Below are 18,530 nucleotides of genomic sequence, written 5' to 3'. Positions count from 1 at the left end.
AGAAGAGACCCATTAATTCAAGACGCCCAGGACAATAAACCAAAGTTGTTCTTAGCTCTTCTGTTATGTCAGTTGTCCACAAAGTGAATGACCAATATAATTGGGGTCACTGGATAATGAATGAAAAACGTATATTAAGTGCTAACTATACACCAAGCACTATAGTAAGTGCTATGGATATTGACACAAAGGCAAAACCAAGACCATTCTTGCCTTCAAGGAGCTTATGTTATAATAGGAAAAACAATTGCATTTAAGGGAGTGAAGGTCAAGCCGACCACTGTGATCCTCAAAGTCACAGAATGCTGAGCAGACATGAGATTCATCCATTCAGCAGTCAGGTAATTGGTAAAGTTAATAATAAAATGGCTTCAGGGGACAGGAGAGGGGAACAGAGTAGGGGATTACATAAATCATGCCTAGGAGCTCCATAAAATAGTGAACCTGGAGGCAGTCCCCAGTTAAAAAGCAGTGAGAGACAGAGAGTAATGCAGAGATAAAAGGTTAAAACCTCCAATCTGGAGATAACAAGTTTTATAGAATGCCAGGCATTGTGCTAGACCCTGGGGATACAAAAAAAAGGGGGAAAATAGTCCCACTCTCAAGAAGCTGACAGTCTAATGGAGGAGACAACACGTAAATGGCTATGTACAAACAAGCTTTATAGAGAATAAATTGAAAGAAGTCTCAGAGGGAAGGTGCTAAAATTAAATAAAATTGGGAAAGGTTTCTTGCAGAAGATGGGACTTTAGCTGAGACTTTAAGGAAAGAAAGAGAGTTCCAGGCATGAGGGAGAACCAGAAAAAAATACTTTGAGTTAGGAGATGAAGTATCTTGTTTGAGGAACAGCAAGAAGGCCATTATCACTGGCCCCTACAGTACATGGTAGGGAGTAAGATATAAGAAAAGTGGAAAAGTAGAAAGAGTGTGGGCAGCCAAGTAGCACAATGGATAAAGTGCTAGACCTGGAATCAGGAAGAATTATCTTCATGAGTTCAAATCCAGACTCAGCCACTTATTGGCTTGTGACTCTGGGCAAATCATTTGAACCCTGTTTGCCTCAGTTTCCTCATCTGTAAAATGAGCTGGAGAAGGAAATGGCAAACTACTCTAGTATCTTTGCCAAGTAAATCCCAAATGGGTCACAGAGTCAAACACAACCTAAAAATGAACAAAAGAAGGTGTTATGAAGGACTTTAAAAACCAAACAGTGATTTTTATATTTGATTCTGAAGGTAACAGGGAGCCATAGGCAGTGACATGGTCAGACCAGCACTTTAGGGAAAATAAGCTCTGTCTTGGATATATTGAGTTAGATATAGCTACAAGAGATGTATTTTGAAATGTTCAAAAGGCAGTTTGTGATGGGGGACTGGCTCAGAAGAGAGATTAGAGCTAGATAAATATAGAAGCTGAGAATCATCTCTATAGAAATGAAAAGTGGGCCCATTCAAGCTGATGGGATAATCAAGTGAGGTAGTATATAGCAATGGGAGAAGAGAGGCCAGGACTGTGCCTTGTGGAATGTGGGGGTGGGAGGGATGGCAGGAACTCACATTTAGTGGGTATTCTGTGGATAAAGATGCAGCAAAGAAGACTAAGGAACTGTAAGAGGAAAGTAAATAAGAGGAAAGCTAGGAGAGACCAGTGTCATGAAAACCTAGAGGGGAAAGAGTGTTCAAGGGAATACTCAAATGCTTTAGATGGGTCAGGAAAGATAAGGAATGAGAAAAAGCCCTTAGATTTCTCAGGTATGGGCAGCAAGACTTAAGAAGGTGGTTGGACAGTAGAATGTGGGGATAATTATTAATAACTCTCATTTTATAATGTTTTCTAACTTACAAAGCACTTCCACAATAACACTGTGATGTAGGTAATACAGGTCTTATTATCCCTATCTTATACATGAAAACACTTGGGCTATTGCACCAGTGACTTACCCAAAGTGAAACAGCTAGAAGTTAAAAACTAGGTCTTAAATTCAGGTCTCTTGACTACAGGCCCAGGGATTTCTCTTCAATAACCACCACTGCTCCAACTAATCTCCCAAGAGAGACAAAACTCATTCTCAAATCCAACAGGCTCAAAAAAACGTCCTGGGAAGATTAAGAGTCCTGGTCAGGCTTAGTAAATTTTTGAAACCTTAAGCAAAACCTTAGCAAATCCCACCTGCTTCTAAGGTAGATAATAAAGAGTCAGTTCAAGAAATCACATAACTGGTTACCTGTCATCTGGTTATCATGTCTGAGCACAGTATATACCCACAGGAATGTGGAAAATTACTGACTCTGTTGGGGAGCAGAGGTGGGAGAGTACAGGGAGGGAATATTGGTAGCACTTGATTGAATACATTTTCCATTTGACAAACTGACTTTTTCCCCTTGATTAAGAATCAGAATCTCCTTTATGGGCCCCTATCACCAATATATTGTCTGTAGGGGGTGTTCCAAGTGCTGATTGGGTGAGTTGGATAATTTAAGTATAACCAGTTATTGAACAGAGCAGGCTTGCTGTTCATTTGAATGTCTAGCTCAGCACTTGAGCAGTCCAAAAATGAATTCTCTGGCTGCTTCTAGTTGGCTTAGGTCTTTTACTTTTTATATTTTTTTTTGTTTTTTCAATATAAATATTTATTATAAAATAGGTAAGGAGCAAATGTGACTTAGACCTAAGTCTAGTATTGGATAACAATCAAGGGTGTGCTGATTAAGTTTTTTCCCCACTTAATAGTATTTTCTTTTTCCCAATTACATGTAAAGATAGTTTTCAACATTCACTTATATAAGATTTTAAGTTCCAATTTTTTTTTCTTCTTCTCTCCCTTCCTCTCTCCCCAAGATGGTACAAATCTGATATAGGCTATACGCGTACAGTAATATTAAATATTTTCCACATTTTCCATGTTGTGAAAAAAAGAATCAGAACAAAAGGGAAAACCAAGAGAAAGGAAAAAAAGAGAGACAATGTTATGCTTTGATCTGCATTCAGACTCCATAGTTGTTTCTTTGGATGTGATTAGCATTTTCCATCATGAGTCTTTTGGAATGGTCTTAGACCATTGTATTGCTGAGAAAAGCTAAGTGTATCAAAGTTGGTCATCTCACAATCTTTCTGTTAAGTGTGTACAATGCTCTCATGGTTCTGCTCACTTTGGTCAGCATTAGTTCATATAAGTCTTTCCAGGTTTTTCTGAAGTCCACCAACTCATCATTTCTTAAGGAACAATGGTATTCCATTATATTCGTATACAATCACTTGTTCAGCTATTCCCCAACTGATGTGCATCCCCTCAATTTCCAATTCTTTGCCACCGCAAATAGAGCTGCTATAAATATTTTTGTATATGTGGGTCCTTTTCCCATTTTATTATTTCTTTGGGATATAGATCTGGCAGTGGTATTGCTAAATCAAAGGGTATACCAAGTTTTATAGATCTTTGGTCATAGTTCCAAATTGCTCTCCAGAATGGTTGGACCAGTCCACAACTCCACCAACAATGCATTAATGTTACAATTTTCCCATATCTTTTCCAGTATTTATCATTTTCCTTTTTTGTCACATTTGGTTCAAGTCTTTTAGAAATAGCAAGGCCTTATTGGCCACCAACCAAGACATAACTATAGCCTAATACAGGTTTAAGGACTGATTGAATACTTGATTGATTAAAGCATACAAAACTTAAACCCTCCCTTGATCCTCTGTAATTGTCCTTTCTAAAAAAGGCACATCTGTCTGGGAGAGAGAGGAAGAATTGGCAGCTCTTGGGAAGGGAAAAGTTAAAGCCCCTTGAACTAATGAATGCATAATTTTTCCTTGATCAAAATCTTAAAAAAAAAAAAGTCTCCTTGTCCTTTGTTTACTGAAAAGCAAGAGATATCTAGAAGAGAGAACTTGTCCTTTTGGGAGATGTATTTAGAAGATATAAGAAAATGAATGGAAGTCAACTGAGAACATCTGCCCTTGTTCAAACACCAGCGTGGTTTTAAAAATTCAATCCAAGCACAGTAGTGCCCGTCAACACCATTGAAAGACATTTCTAAGAGTCAGCATCCCAGGTCTAACTGATATTTTGATTTCTTCAAGGTTGGCCCCTAATGGAACTGCATTGATGATCCCCCTAAAGCAGCATTACGATAAACAAGGTATATTTGAGAAAAGGATAAAGGAGGAGTGCAGCCCAAATCAGAAAAAGGAGAGGGCAAAGTAGCAGAAGTGTCTCCTTAGCTCATAAGAAAATGGGAGCACACAGAGGTTTATTATTTGACTTCATAAGAAAGTTTCCTCTGAATTCTCCACCCTTTGTTCTACTCACAAATCCATTAGTAGGATACCAGAGTTATTACCCAAGAGCAGAAGAGATGATGGGAACATGCTAGGAGAGCATACTAAACCAAAGGAAGAGAGGGCAAAAGGAAGGGAATATAATATCTTTGAAAACAAGACTCTTCTTCTACAATTGTTTTCATGACCATTCATATTCCAGACCCCAGAAACACAGGACTATAGAAATTTAGAACTGTCATTTAGAAATCATATAGCCCAACATTTCTATTTTTAAAAAAAGGATAAAGATATTGAGATCAAGACTTACTCAAGGTTCCATAATTAGCTTATATGACTGAGACACTGACAGAAAAATCTGGGTTTACAGCAGGTTTTGTCAATGGTAAAAAAAACAATTACCTCCAAATTCAAAGAAAACAAATTCAATCTTCCAAAAAACATGTGTTTCATCTGGCCAGAATGTTTAATGGTTAGAAAATAAGAAAGAATGAATACAACAATCACTGCACATAAGAAATTGGCAAAGGGAACTTCTGCATAATTAGACTTTCTCTTCGACCTAGAAATAGAAAGACAATAGGCATACACAGAACTCCAAATACACCATGTATTTTTTAAATTATGTACAAAAGTGACAGTTTCTCTAAAAAAAATTTGTTGCATAAACATTTTAAATACTTTCCCTTGGCCTATTGTTGCTGTTGATTCTTTCTTATCTCTCCCCTCTTGTCAGCAGCATATTCCAGGGGTGCATGCACAAGAAGGAAGCTATTTGCCTCTAAAAGGGACCAGATGGGCTTGAGACAAAAAAACACCACTGGAGAGTAAACAAGCTATGTGGACGTAGAAGCCATAGCAACCCAGATAAGGAAGGGAGAGGTCTATAGACCAATATATCCATGTAGCCCTCTAGAGAAAAGAAACCTTCAGGAGAGAAGCAGGACAAGGGAGACAGAGTCTTGCAGAGGGACCATGTGATCTGTGCCAAGGGAGAGAGCTTTGATTAGAGACAGGTAAGATGGAAATGTTCAGGTGCATGTGTACCCAGAGAAGCCTTCAAGGCTGCTTCTGTGTAATTCCACTTTCAGGGAATAGAATCTTAAGATAGCAACATTTTAACTGTCAGTTGAATATTGTTAAATGTCATGGCTGGAGAGAGATTGTGTGAAGTACAAAGAGAAAGGACTAAGAGAACTCCTTTCCTGAGAAATTGAAGGCATCGACTGTCATCTTTTAGAAACACTTTTTAAGAGACATTCCCAGAGAGAGAATGGAGTAGAACTCATGGTATAGACAAGGAAGCCTAAAGAGAATTCTTGATGGACCTTGCCATCCTTCAAGAGCTGAATGATAGTGCACTGTGTTTTCAGAGTTGAAAAGTTAGTGCTTGCAGTTGGTAGTCCAAGGATTCTGGCCTTTCTCACTGTGATATATTACTGAAAAATCTGGATGCGTCTTTGTACTTTTCATTACACTGTTAGTAAGTTGTATAGCCAATAACTCTGAGGTCCATTTGATACTAGTAGGCATAAATAGATAAAGATATGTACTTATATATTCACACACACACACACACATATATATATATATACACACACATGTGTGTATGTCTATATCGAGAGAGACAAAGAGAAGAGGGACAGAGAGGGACAGAGGAGGGAGACAGAGAGCAAAGGAGAGAAGACGAGAAAGAAGCAGAGAGAGACAAAAAGAGGAAGATTATGTATTTCTATTAATTTTTAAGCAATATCAAAATGCATTCTCCCCTGCCCCCACTCCCATTGCCTTTGAAATCAGGGTGAGAATTTGGTAACAATTCAAATAGCAGGCTGAGAGATGGAAGACTTGGGGTGGTCTTTAATACATGTAGTACACACATCTGAGACCCACCCAGACTACTTGTTGGGGGCAAGGGGTTGGCTCTAAATCCTGTTTTTGGCTCTATCTGCCTTCTCAGGAAATAACAAAGGCTAGAAAGGAACACAAAGTCACAGAGAAATAAAAGCAGCAACAAGGGAACCAGAGGAGAAGAGAGGCCAGAACTGGGGAGCAATGAGGTACAGCTGGAGCAAACCAAACGTTGTCTTTCATTAGTACTGTGAGTCATTTAGACTGTTAAGGTCCATGGTGGTAACCATCAGCTCTCTGATGATTGAGTTCTTTACCTTTGGAAAGGTGCAGTCCATTAGCAGAAAAGAATCCTGACTCCCTATCAACCATGACCCACACCCACATGACTAGCATAGGAAGAAAGGTCAAATATCTAGTGACTCTAAATATGTTCTCCATGGAGAAGATGGGACACTCCTGGGGAGTGGGGGGGGGGGGATTGCTTAACTCATTACCAACCCCAGACCACACAAGGTAGTCCTACAAAGACAACATCGGTACACATGGGAAAAGGAGGCAGAGAGGTGTGTAGACTATGGTCCTCCTCTACCTTTCCAGTCTTCTTTCATCTTACAACCCCTTCCTCTCACTCCTTACAACTCTATGATCCAATGATATTGGCCTCCTTGCTATTTGATGTTCCACCTCTAGGGTCTGGATATTTTCACTGACTCTCTCCCATGCCTGGAACACTTTTCCTCCTCACCTCTGCCTCTTGGCTTCCCTGAAGTCCCAGCTAAAATCTCAGCTTCTACAGGCAACTGTTCTCAATCCTTCTTAATTCTAGTGCTTTTCTTCTGCTGATTCCCTCCCATTTATCCTCTGTGTGTATACGTATATATATACATATATGTGTATCTGTATACATATGCATGTATATATGTATACATATATATATATATTTTTTTTTTTACAGAGTTGTTCACATGTTGTGTCCCCCATTAGATGGTGAGCTCCTGTAAGGCAGACTGTCCTTTACCTTTCTTTGTATCCCATCACTTAGCACATTGCCTGGTACACAGTAGGTACTGACTATTGTGCATTCAAATAAGAGTCTTTTGTGGGGATTGTCTACTCAGTAAATAAAATCTTTTCTATATTCAAGGTTAAGTCCTTATGGGGAAATTACAGACCCTTTTATTGGTGGGAGATAGGGACTAGGAGTAAGAAACCAAAGCAAGTTAGTAAAAAAAAAAAAAAGCAAACACCAAATTAATTTTAGAAGTAGTTAGTTAAAATTCCCAAGGCCAACTTAGGTGATGATTTAAGCCAAAGAGATCTTTTCTGAGAGGCCTTACCAAAATGTGCCCTGGTCCTCAAGCCAGAAGGAGTACCGAGGTGAGACTTAAAGTCACATTTTCTAGATGAGGAAATTGAGGCTCAGAGAGGTTGTCACAAAGTGAGTGACAAAGCAGAGACTCACACCCTAAGAATCACTTGCTAGGAAAGAACTTAGTGCTCGATGAATCCACTCAAACCCAGTTTTTCTGCCTCTTTCCACTGCCCCTAACTATGGGGAAAGTTCATCAGATTCTCATGCGTGTTAGGATACAACACTCATCATAGCATTGCCTACAATCCTGGACAAAAAATTAGGGTTCTCTTACATTTACTTCTTGTGCTCCAAAGATCCAGTCTGCTTTTTGCAAGTGTACTATTTCTATGTTTCTGTTCCTCGTTCTGGTTTCCTTTTTAATGATATCTTCAAATATCCCTATATGTTCACAGGAACAGTGGTTATGCTGGCAATTCAAAGAGCTAAGACTTCAGAGAAAGGGAATCTTCTTTCCCCCTTTCTCCCCATAGGCTCCTGCCAGTTATTTGTATAACTTCTCCTTTACAAGTGCTAAAGAAAAGGCTGTTCTTTGTTGGTTCTTCTATTCACATCATGGTAAGGTTAATAAAGGTTCTCTGTGAAACACCTTCCTCCATCTGTTCACACTTCCATCTCATGGATATTTGGCAGGGAGATTCTCACTATTTTTCAACTTCACTAAAAGGCAGCAATGTTCTTTTTACCTGCTTAGTAACTGGTAGTAATTGTGGGTCCAAAGAGTATAATGGAAAGCAAACAGAAAAAAAAGTGAAGATGTCATGTTGGGATGGATAAATGAATAAATGAAAAACTTTACTTACTTTGCTAAGCTCTTAGGATACAAACACAAAAGTGATATAGTCTCTGCCCTCGAGCAGTTTAGATCCCAATAAGGGTATACAATACAAAAGAGAAATGATGGCCAGAAAGGATAGTTATGGTCTGGCAAGGCAAAAGGATGGCAAATGGAGTCATTGGAGAGTTGATAAACACAAGTCAATTTCCAGTACCAATGGCAATATTAATTTGGTAACTTTTCTGAGCTAGAAAGGTATGGGTAGGGTGAGGGGTAGCATTTGGACTAATAGCAAGGAGATTATCAGGATGGAATATGAAGTTTGGCTATGACCACATAAATAGAATGGACTATGTGACACTCAGGTCATCATGGACCCCAGTGCAAGAGTTAGAGAGCTGTAAATGTTAAATCCCCCTAAGGCAAGGTCCCTGGAGTTCTGATGGTCCCAAAGTTACAGAATTAATGGCAAAGTTAGTGACCTGGAAGGTTCATAGGCAGTTCAGGTGGATGGTAAAAATATCACTGCAATGGATTTTGAAGCTTCTCTAACATTTTAAGACTATGATCATTAGAGTAAGTGGGCCTTTGTGATATATAAAAAGTTCAAGAGACAGTTTCTGGGTAATTAATTATTTTATTATAGTAGCAGATAATTAATAAAAGGAGTCAGTGGCACTCTCAAATGCCAAAGACCACTTATGTAACCTACTCAAAGTTTATACGCCATTGGAAGAGTTTTCCTGAGGATGATAATCAACTCTGTTTGGTTAACAATTAATGAGAAGAATAAATATTATAATGAGAGGTGGACCTATTCTAATGAGGGACTGGGGGATGTGATTAATCATACTTGCTCCCAGACCATTCCCAACTTTGGGCAATCTAAGACAAAGGATCTATTCCTAATCCAAGCCTGAGTAGAGCACAATGGGCTTCCCCACTGGAACAAGATTGAGGAGAAAATTAATCCAATCCCATTATCATTAATGTCCTTTAGATATTGGCTTGACCCAGTCAAGAATGAGGAGATAAGAAAGGAAAAAACCCTAGATCTCCCCAATAATAGGCTTTTTAATAATCATTTTTCTCACCTTAGTTTCCCTTCTGTTTGTTTGGCTTTTTTTTAATTCACTCATCGAATGTTCATTTTACCTACTATGTGTTGGGCACTGTGCTAGGTGCTAGGGATAGAAGTAGGAACTGGGCCTACAATTTCATTGGCATAGAAAAATCTTGGATGAGGAAACTCCCTGTACCTATTCATCTCAATAACTTCTTTGTAACTTGGAGTCTCAGAGATTTGCCTAGAGCACTGAGAGGTTAAGTGGCTTGCCCAGGGTCACACTGCCATGATGTGTTAGAGACAGAAAAGGTATTTGAAAGAGAGACAAAAATTAAACAGATACTTCGCATGAGGGCTTATATTCTGTTTTATGAATAAGTCCTATTCTAATAATATTTATATAGAAATGTAAAAACATATTAGCCCTTACCTGATGATCCTCTGATTTTAAGTCACATTCAATATGACCAAACTCTCATGCAATCCAGAGATTTGAACAGTCTCCCCCAGTAATTCATTTTTTTCTCTTGTTTTCTTTTCTGATTTCCTTTTCCCCTCCCTTTTAGTATTTTTTTCTTCTTGGTCTCTGTTCAGTGAGTTACCTTTCTGGATTTTTATCAACTTTTCTTTCCCTCTATTACCTCATTGTATTTTCTATCCCCAACTTATTTCCCCTCTAACCTCTTTTACTTCTGTGCCTCTTCTTTATCTCATTTTATTAAAGTTCTTAATGCATCTATAATCCACATTCCACTCAGCTCTTAACTACTCTTAACTCTAAGTTCAACGAGGGGTACACTGGATAAGTGTACCTCATATGATTTGAGGCCCCATCCTAGATCTTTTGAGAATTGCTAAGATCATCTAAATTCAGTTTATACCAAGCCAGCAAACCAGACAATTTACATACATTTTAAAAGTAAAACATTTAATTGAGGTGAAAATAATTAGTAAAGGAATAGGAAAGAATTCTCAATATAAGCATCACAGCAATTTCTGATGTATTCTAAAGTGAATTTTTTGAGAAACAATCCATTTCATTATCACATTCTAGAAGGTATGGCCAATGTCTCCTGTATAAGATAAGCCAACCAAAAGATGGAAAGAAGACTTACCCATGCAGTGTGAATGAACCAGAGTGGCTCCATCAAAGCTGGAGATCCTGTTTCTCAGTTGCCTTCAGCTTGTTCTTGGCAGTCAGCAAACAGGATTTGTTGCTTCTGTGTCCCTTCCTGTACCAGATGCTACAATGGTACTTCTCCACATGGTTCCCTCTCCTTCCTGGAAGTTTTCATCACAATCCTAACATAATCATCATATGCCCCAGGCATACAGTGTTTTTAAGAAATGGAACCTTCAAATTCCTCCCAGTGAACAAATGATCTTGTCCCAAACATGGCAAAAGTCGCTCTCTCTCAGGTGTGCCCTGTTGGATGGACATAACTTTTTATGATTTAAAACTATTTTATATCTTTCTTTGAAGCTTTGAAAATATCTGAGGGAGGCAGAGACTACAGAGCCCTAGGAGGCCCTGAGTCCAAGCACAAGGGCAATGAAAGCAAGAAGATATTGGCAATAAAATTCTTTGGACAAGGACCGAAATATCATTTATGTAACTTTAAAGTGCCATACAACTGTGTACTTTTATCACATAATAGCTTACATTTAAATGTTTGACATTCAATGCTCTTTACAATCCAGACCATCTTACCATTCCAATTTTATCTCATCTGATTCTCCTCTATTTGCCGTTCTCTGCTCCCCAAGAAAACTGGACAACTCTGTCCCCAATGTGCCTTCTACCCTTTTGCCTCTGAGCTTTTGCTCACATTTTCCCTCCGCCCTCAACAGTCTCCTTCTTCCCCCTTTCATCTGTGTGTTCCTCCTTATCCTTTAACAGCCAACTCAAAAGCTGCCTCTTACATGAAAACTTCCCTGTTCTCCATAGTCAGTAACAACCTTTCCCCATAGGACTCATGAAACTGTGAGGGCACACATTATGTCTTATCTAAACCTTGTATTTCCCAAGCACCTAGTATCAAATTATAGATTCACTAAGTGTTTGATAAATATTGAGTTTGAATTTGTTGGATATCACTGTCATCATCATACTTGGGTAGTAGTATTAGTAAGATATTTATCTACAGAAGACTACTTTTGTCCCAGGGCAACAATATCCAGGGGAAGCTCTTTCCTCTTAGGATGATATGCTTCTTCTCAATACCATTAGTCAGTCAATCATTAAACATTTATTAAGCACCTACTAAATGTCAAGCAATTTGCTAAACTCTGGAGGCCGTCACCCTAATTTAAGGTGTGATTGTGAGCCTGGGGGATTAGGAAAATGGTGGAACCCTCAACAATAATAGAGAAGTTTGGAATTGGGAAGACAGGAGGAAAGATAATGAGTTTTGGTTTGGGGCGTGTTTAGTTTGAGATGTCTGCTAAACATTCACTTTGAGATGTCTGGAAGGAAGTTGGAGATGTAAGACCGGAGATTAATAGAGAGATTAGGACAGAACAGGTAGACTTGAGAATCATCAGCTGAGATGATATGGAGTCCATAGGAGCTGGCGAGATCACTAAGTGAGGGGGAGAAGAGAACATATAGGACAGAGTCCTGTGGGACATCCATGGTTAGAGGGTGTGACAATGAGGACACTGGTCCAAAGACTTACATTTCTGTGCTTCATGAGACCACCATCTTCGTACTTTGTGGTTCTCAAGATTAACACCCATTTTAAACAAACAATGTCATAGTTTTCTTTATCCCTGGGCTTTAACTACATAACTCAAGAATGAATGGATGAATGAATCAATGAATGAATAATTGGAGAAGCATTTATTAAGTACTTGCAATGTGCCAAGTACTGTGCTCAGTGCTGGAGATGCAAATAGTTTTACTCCGTGTGCAGCTAAAATCAGGTAGTCATAAGCCATATCATAACAGAGTTATTCTGTTCTTCTAGACTAGGGAAAGAAATAGGAGATTTTAGGAAAGGTAATTGTGAGACACAAAACCATCATAAAATGGGAAATGTTTCTAAATAATTCAAGACACTTGAAAATGTCTGTATGAAGTAGATCAACCACTAGACAATTCAAATGGGTTTCCTGCAGCTCTGAGGCAATTAAAATCGGACCTGACCACAGGCAGACCACTAACAGTTATTACACTCAGAGTAACCCCAGAGGGCAGGGGAGAAATTCAATGTGATATCCTCTCACCTTTCAGCAAAGCTTAAGGCAGAGCCTATGCACTTGCAAACCTAGTTTCCAGGCTAAATCAGATAACAATAGAAATGTAATCCTAAAATAACCACTCTCATTTAACAAAAATCATATCTCTATTCATGAAATTCTTTGCAAGGAAGGAAGGAGGGAGGGAGGGAGAAAGAGAGGGAGAGAGGAAATAAGCATTTACTACACATCTACTATGTCCCAGGTACTGTGCTAGGCACTTTACAGATATATCATTTGATCTCCCACTGGGAGATAGGTGCTATTAACTATCCCCATTTTACAGATGAGGAAGGTGAGGTAGACAGGTTAAGTGACTTTCCCAGTGTCAAACAACTAGTAAGGTCCAGATCTGAACTTGGGTCTTTTGAACTTGAGACCTGGCACTCTATCCACTTATCTCATTATCAACCAAGCCAATGCCCAAGAGGCCAGAGCCAAGGGAGGATTCTATATTAGCTATGGCTCTAGATATCTGCTTGTGCTTCAGTCCAGGTAGACAGAATAAAACATCTGGTAGAGGTTAAGGAGATTACCTGTCTGCTTATGGGGAGCAGTTCTCCATGTGCTTAAAGCCTACATATTTGGGGTTAGGGATAGAGGGATATGTTGGGTTTGTAGGAATAATTAAAAGAGAAAAAAGGGATTTCAACAAGAAAACTATGGGATTGATAGTTTAAACCCAAGAGTAGGACTTGGAGACAGGGTAGGGTACTGTCAAGTTGTTAAACTCTGCCAACAGCTCACAAAACTCTCCTACTCCAATCAGACATTTTTACTAAATAAATAAAAATATAATGCAATATAGATAACGTTAACTTGAGGTCTGAAGGGATCCATTTTTGTTTGAGTTTGACACCACTGGTATAATGGATAGAGGTTAGAACTTGAAGTTAAGAAGGGTTGACCTTAGACACTTCCTAATTATGTGACCCTAGGCAAGTCACTTAACCTGTCTATGCCACAATTTCCTTATCTGTAAAATGAAGGAGGCTGAACTAGATGGTCTCTGTGACCCCTTCTAGTTCTAAATCTGTGATCCTATGACTTGATAATTATCACTTTCACACTTCATTTTCTTCCACTGATATCATTGCACTGATTTCCACTGATATCATATCTCATCATGGCAGTGAGGTGATCCTGAGATCTCAAAGGCTATACCAGTGTATAGCAAACCCTGACAAGGTATTACCAAGCTTGTGAGAGAAATGATTATTTCTCTCTTATATTCATTGCCAATTATTAAAATTGAGGAGACTCAATCTTTTTTTCCCTGTTCTATTTCTCTGTCCAAAGTCCAGTCTCTCAAGGATGAAGCTGATAAAAGATAGGATTAACACTCTCCTCATTGTGGACATTGCTACTCTACCAAACTAGATCATTCTTCTAATCTGAGGTGAATTCCTGCCCAAATGCTGTGAGGCAAGGAAGATTCTTTGTCTAGATTGTCCAAGACTGGGGGTGGTCTGGGTGTAGAGATAGTCGATTTGTCCCAGAGTGATATGATATCAGTCTCTCAGCCCTTCTTTGGAGTGAGCTCACTTCCCATGGTGATATTCATTCTCTCATTATTTGTTAACCAGTCAGAATTGATTGCTATTCTCAGGAACACCCACTCTTTCAAGGCATATAAACTGGGACCTACCACCTTAAGGAGTTTTTGGTATTTGAGAGTAACACTGACCTCTTTTATTAATACAATGCTAGCATTATTATAAAATTATTAATTACCCAGAAATTATGTCTCTGAAACTTTTTAAACGTCACACTGTAAAAGCTTCCAATGTAATTGGTAATACACTGTATACTACTTGTCTGAAGACCAATCTGGTTAATGTCAGAGGCCCATTGATAGATTAGTCATAGGATTAATGATTTTCTTGACAACAACTCTTGAAAATAATCTACCAAGTTGGAGAGGGTTGGTGAGTTTCAATAGTGGAAGTAACTATGCTAACAAAATCACAGATCATTTTGGCATTAAATTTCATCTTATTCAGTTTGATCTTTTGTTTCAATCAATATCTATCAAAAGGTTATCAAAATCTTTTTGAATCCCAGTTCTATCACTCGACTATTGACCACCTCTTCCAGTTTTGTGTCATTTACAAAGTTGATAAGCATGCTATTAATGGCTTCTTTTAAGGAATTAATTTAAAATATTGAATAGAATAGGGTCAGCACCAAGGTCATTACATAGGAGACCTCTCTTCAGGTTAATATCAGTCCATTAATTACTACTCCTTGGGTCCAATCATTGAGCAAATTCTCAATCTTCTTAACTTTATTAGCTTCCAGTCCTTATCTTCCTATCTTATTAACAAGCATATAATGAAAAAATCCATCAAATTCTTTGCTAAAATCTCAGTAAGCTTTGTCTTCAGGATTTTCCTTATCTACTTAGTTTGATAATCCTGTTGAAAAGGATATTCCAGGTGTGAGTCATCCTAGTAAATCTCATACCTAAAAAGTAGGATTTGTGTCTTGAATTGTTAGGGCATTCTCTGCCCATGTGTACATAGACATCTCAAGACATGAGTGTTAATACTGCTTTTCTTTTGGCGTGTGAATTACTCCTATGAATTACTATTTCTTCCTGCTAATACTCTTCATTCTATATTGCACCTACTATTCTCTGTCACAGGGCAGGTAGGTGACACAATATATAGAGCTCAAATCCAGCCTCAAACATTTCATAGCTACGTGACCCTGGGCAAGTCACTTAACCCTGTTTGCCTCAGTTCTTCATCTGTAAAATGAGCTGGAGGAGGAAATGGCAAACTGCTCCAGTATCCTTGCCAAGAAAACCCCAAATGGGGTCACAAACAGTCAAATATGACCAAAAAATATCTCAACGACAAAATTTCCTGTCATACCTGACTTATCAGAATGATGTTATACCAATTTCCCTCCTCTTCTATCCTCAGCTTAATGTCTTCTTGAATGTTCCACAATTCCACATTTTTTAAAATAAATCCTTATTGGCTACACTCCATCCATCCCTCTTTATTTCATTAGGTGGAAGGTAGGTGGTACAGTGGATAGAGTAATGGACCTAGTATCAGGAGAACCTGAATTCAAATCCAAACTCACACACTTACTGGCAACGTGACCCCATGTAAGGCTCTTACCCTCTCTGTTCCTCTGCTTTGTCATCTGTTAAATGGGAATAATAATATCACCTACCTCACAGAAAATAAGAGGGTATTTGTAGAATTCTTTGTAACATTTAAAGTATTACATAAATACTAACTTTTCTTCTTGTTATTGTGACTTCTGGTACTCCCATTCTATCCTTAACAAGCTTTCCTTCATCTTAGACATTTCTCTCATTATTCTTTCATCTTCTTGTACTCAAAGAAACCTGGTTCTCTCTGGAAAATACTGGATCCCCAGTCACATTCTCCCCTATTGGATACGTCTCTCATACCTCCCATCACACACTGGGCTACGAGGAGAAGCAAGAATATTCCTTGGGGCGGCCAGGTGGCTGAGCGAGTAAGAGCACCGGCTCCAGGGTCGGGATGACCTGGGGATCGAATCCAGGCTCAGACACTCAGCACCACACCCAGAAATAACTGGCCGTGTAACCTTGAGCAAGTCACTTAACCCCGATTGCTTAGGGGCAGCCAGGTGGCTCAGCGAGTAAGAGCACCAGCTCCAGTGTCGGGATGACCTGGATCAAATCTGGGCTCAGACACTCAGCACCACACCCAGAAATAACTGGCCGTGTAACCTTGAGCAAGTCACTTAACCCCGATTGCTTAGGGGCGGCCAGGTGGCTGAGTGAGTAAGAGCACCGGCTCCAGTGTCGGGATGACCTGGATCAAATCGGGGCTGAGATATTCAGCACCACACCTAGAAATAACTGGCCGTGTAACCTTGAGCAAGTCACTTAACCCCGATTGCTTAAAAAAAAAAAAAAGAATATTCCTCGTTCCCTCCTGTCACTTTCAGACACAACAATCATCACTCAGCATCTCTTTCCCTGACATTCCCTCAGTCCTTTTATCTTACCCTCTCTAGGTGCTTGTAGTTACCTACCAGCTTTCAGGACACTCACCTTCCTTTCTTTTTTTTTTAGCCAGCTCTGGAGTCAGGAGGACCTGAGTTCAAATCCGGCCTCAGACACTTAACACTTACTAGCCATGTGACCTTGGGCAAGTCACTTAACCCCCATTGCCCTGCCCTCCCCCCTCCAAAAAAGCAAAAAAAAAAGTCTTTGTGGTTTTTTAAATTTATTTTTAGTTTTCAACATTCATTTCTACAAGATTTTGAGTTATAATTTTTTCTCCCTGTCTTTTCCCTACCCCCACCCCAAAATAGCAAGCCTACTGCATACCCCTTCCTTCAATCTGTTCTCTCTTATATCCTCCCCCATAAACCCCCTAACTTTCTAGTAGGGCAAGATGGGTTTCTATACCCCAGTACCTGTATATTTTATTTCCCAGTTGCATGTAAAAAAACAAATTTTTAAACATTTGTTTTTAAAACTTTGACTTCCAGATTTTTTCCCCTTCTTCCCTCTTCACCCACTCCCACTGGGAAGATAAGCAATTTAATATAGGTTGTTCATGTGTAGTTACCCAAATCATTTCCATAGTAGTTATATTATGAAAGACTAACTATATTTCCCTCCATCCTATCCTGCCCCTCACTTATTCTATTTTCTTCTTTGACCCTATCCCTTTTCAAAAATATTTGCTTCTAACTACCCTTTCCCCCAATCTGCCCTCCCTTCTATCATCCCCCCTCTTATCCCTTACCACCCTATTTTCCTGTAGGGTAAGATACCCAGTTGAGTTTTTTATTTTATTCCCTCCTTAAGCCAAATTCAATGAGAATCAGATTGTCCCTTTCCCTTTCCTGCTCTTCCCCTCCATTACAACAGTTTTCTCTCACCTCTTTTATATGAGATAATTTACCCTAATCCATCTCTACCTTTCTCCCCAATAAATTCTTCTCTCACTTCTTAATTTTATTTTTTAGATATCATCCCTTCATATTCACCTCATCCTGCGCCCTCTGTCTGTGTATACATGAACATATATATGCCCACATTCACATACATATTTATATACACATACACCCTCCTATACATACATATATATATTCCCTTCAACTGTCCTCATACTGAGAAAAGTCTTATAAGTTACAATGACCATTTTTTTCCACATAGGAATGTAAATAGTTCAACTTGAATAAGTTCCTTCTGATTTCTTTTTACCTTCTCATGTTTCTCTTGCTTCTTGTATTTGAAAGTCACATTTTCTGTTCAGCTCTGGTTTTTTCAGCAAGAATACTTGAAAGTCCTAAATTTCAGTGAATGACCATATTTTCTCCTGAAGCATTATACTCAGTTTTGCTGAGTAGGTGACTCTTGGTTTTAATCCTAGCTCCTTTGGCCTCCAGAATATGATATTCCAAGCCCTTTGATCCCTTAAGTTAAAAGCTGCTAGGTCTTGTGTTATCCTGATTGTGTTTCCACAATACTCAAATTGTTTCTTCCTGACTGCTTGCAGTATTTTCTCCTTGACCTGGGAACTCTGGAATTTGTCTAGAATATTCTTAGGAGTTTTCTTTTGGGGATCTTTTTAAAGAGGAAATTGGTGAATTCTTTCATTTCCATTTTTCCTCTGTTTCTAGAATATCAGGGCAATTTTGCTTGATAATTTGTCAAAAGATGGTGTCTAGGTTCTTTTTTTGATCATGGCTTTCAGGTAGTCCAATAATTTTTAGATTATCTCTCCTGGATCTATTTTCCAGGTCAGTGGTTTTTCCAATGAGATAATTCACATTGCCTTCTATTTTTTTCATTTGTTTGGATCTGTTTCATAGTATCTTGATTTCTCACAAAGTCATTAGCTTCCAATTGCTCCAATCTAATTTTGAAGGAGTTATTCTTTTCAGTGAATTTTTGACATTCCTTTTCCATC

General features: G+C 38.8%; 1 long non-coding RNA gene across 1 annotated transcript in view; it reads left to right on the top strand.

Annotated features, from left to right (window-relative positions):
* The first annotated feature begins 5,195 nt into the window (after positions 1–5,195).
* LOC138160043 (uncharacterized) overlaps positions 5,196–18,530 on the top strand; it is an 84,081-nt gene continuing 70,746 nt past the window's right edge. Inside the window, exon 1 of the long non-coding RNA XR_011168065.1 lies at positions 5,196–5,297. This is a non-coding gene — a long non-coding RNA (uncharacterized lncRNA). The remainder of the gene's footprint in view (positions 5,298–18,530) is intronic.

Source organism: Petaurus breviceps, unplaced genomic scaffold, assembly GCF_028583685.1.
Source record: "Petaurus breviceps papuanus isolate PSGF00001 unplaced genomic scaffold, PetGlider_PUasm1.0 179, whole genome shotgun sequence".
Lineage (NCBI taxonomy): Eukaryota > Metazoa > Chordata > Mammalia > Diprotodontia > Petauridae > Petaurus > Petaurus breviceps.
The sequence above is the reverse complement of the archived record's forward strand: the minus strand, read 5'-3'. Positions and strand labels throughout refer to the sequence as shown.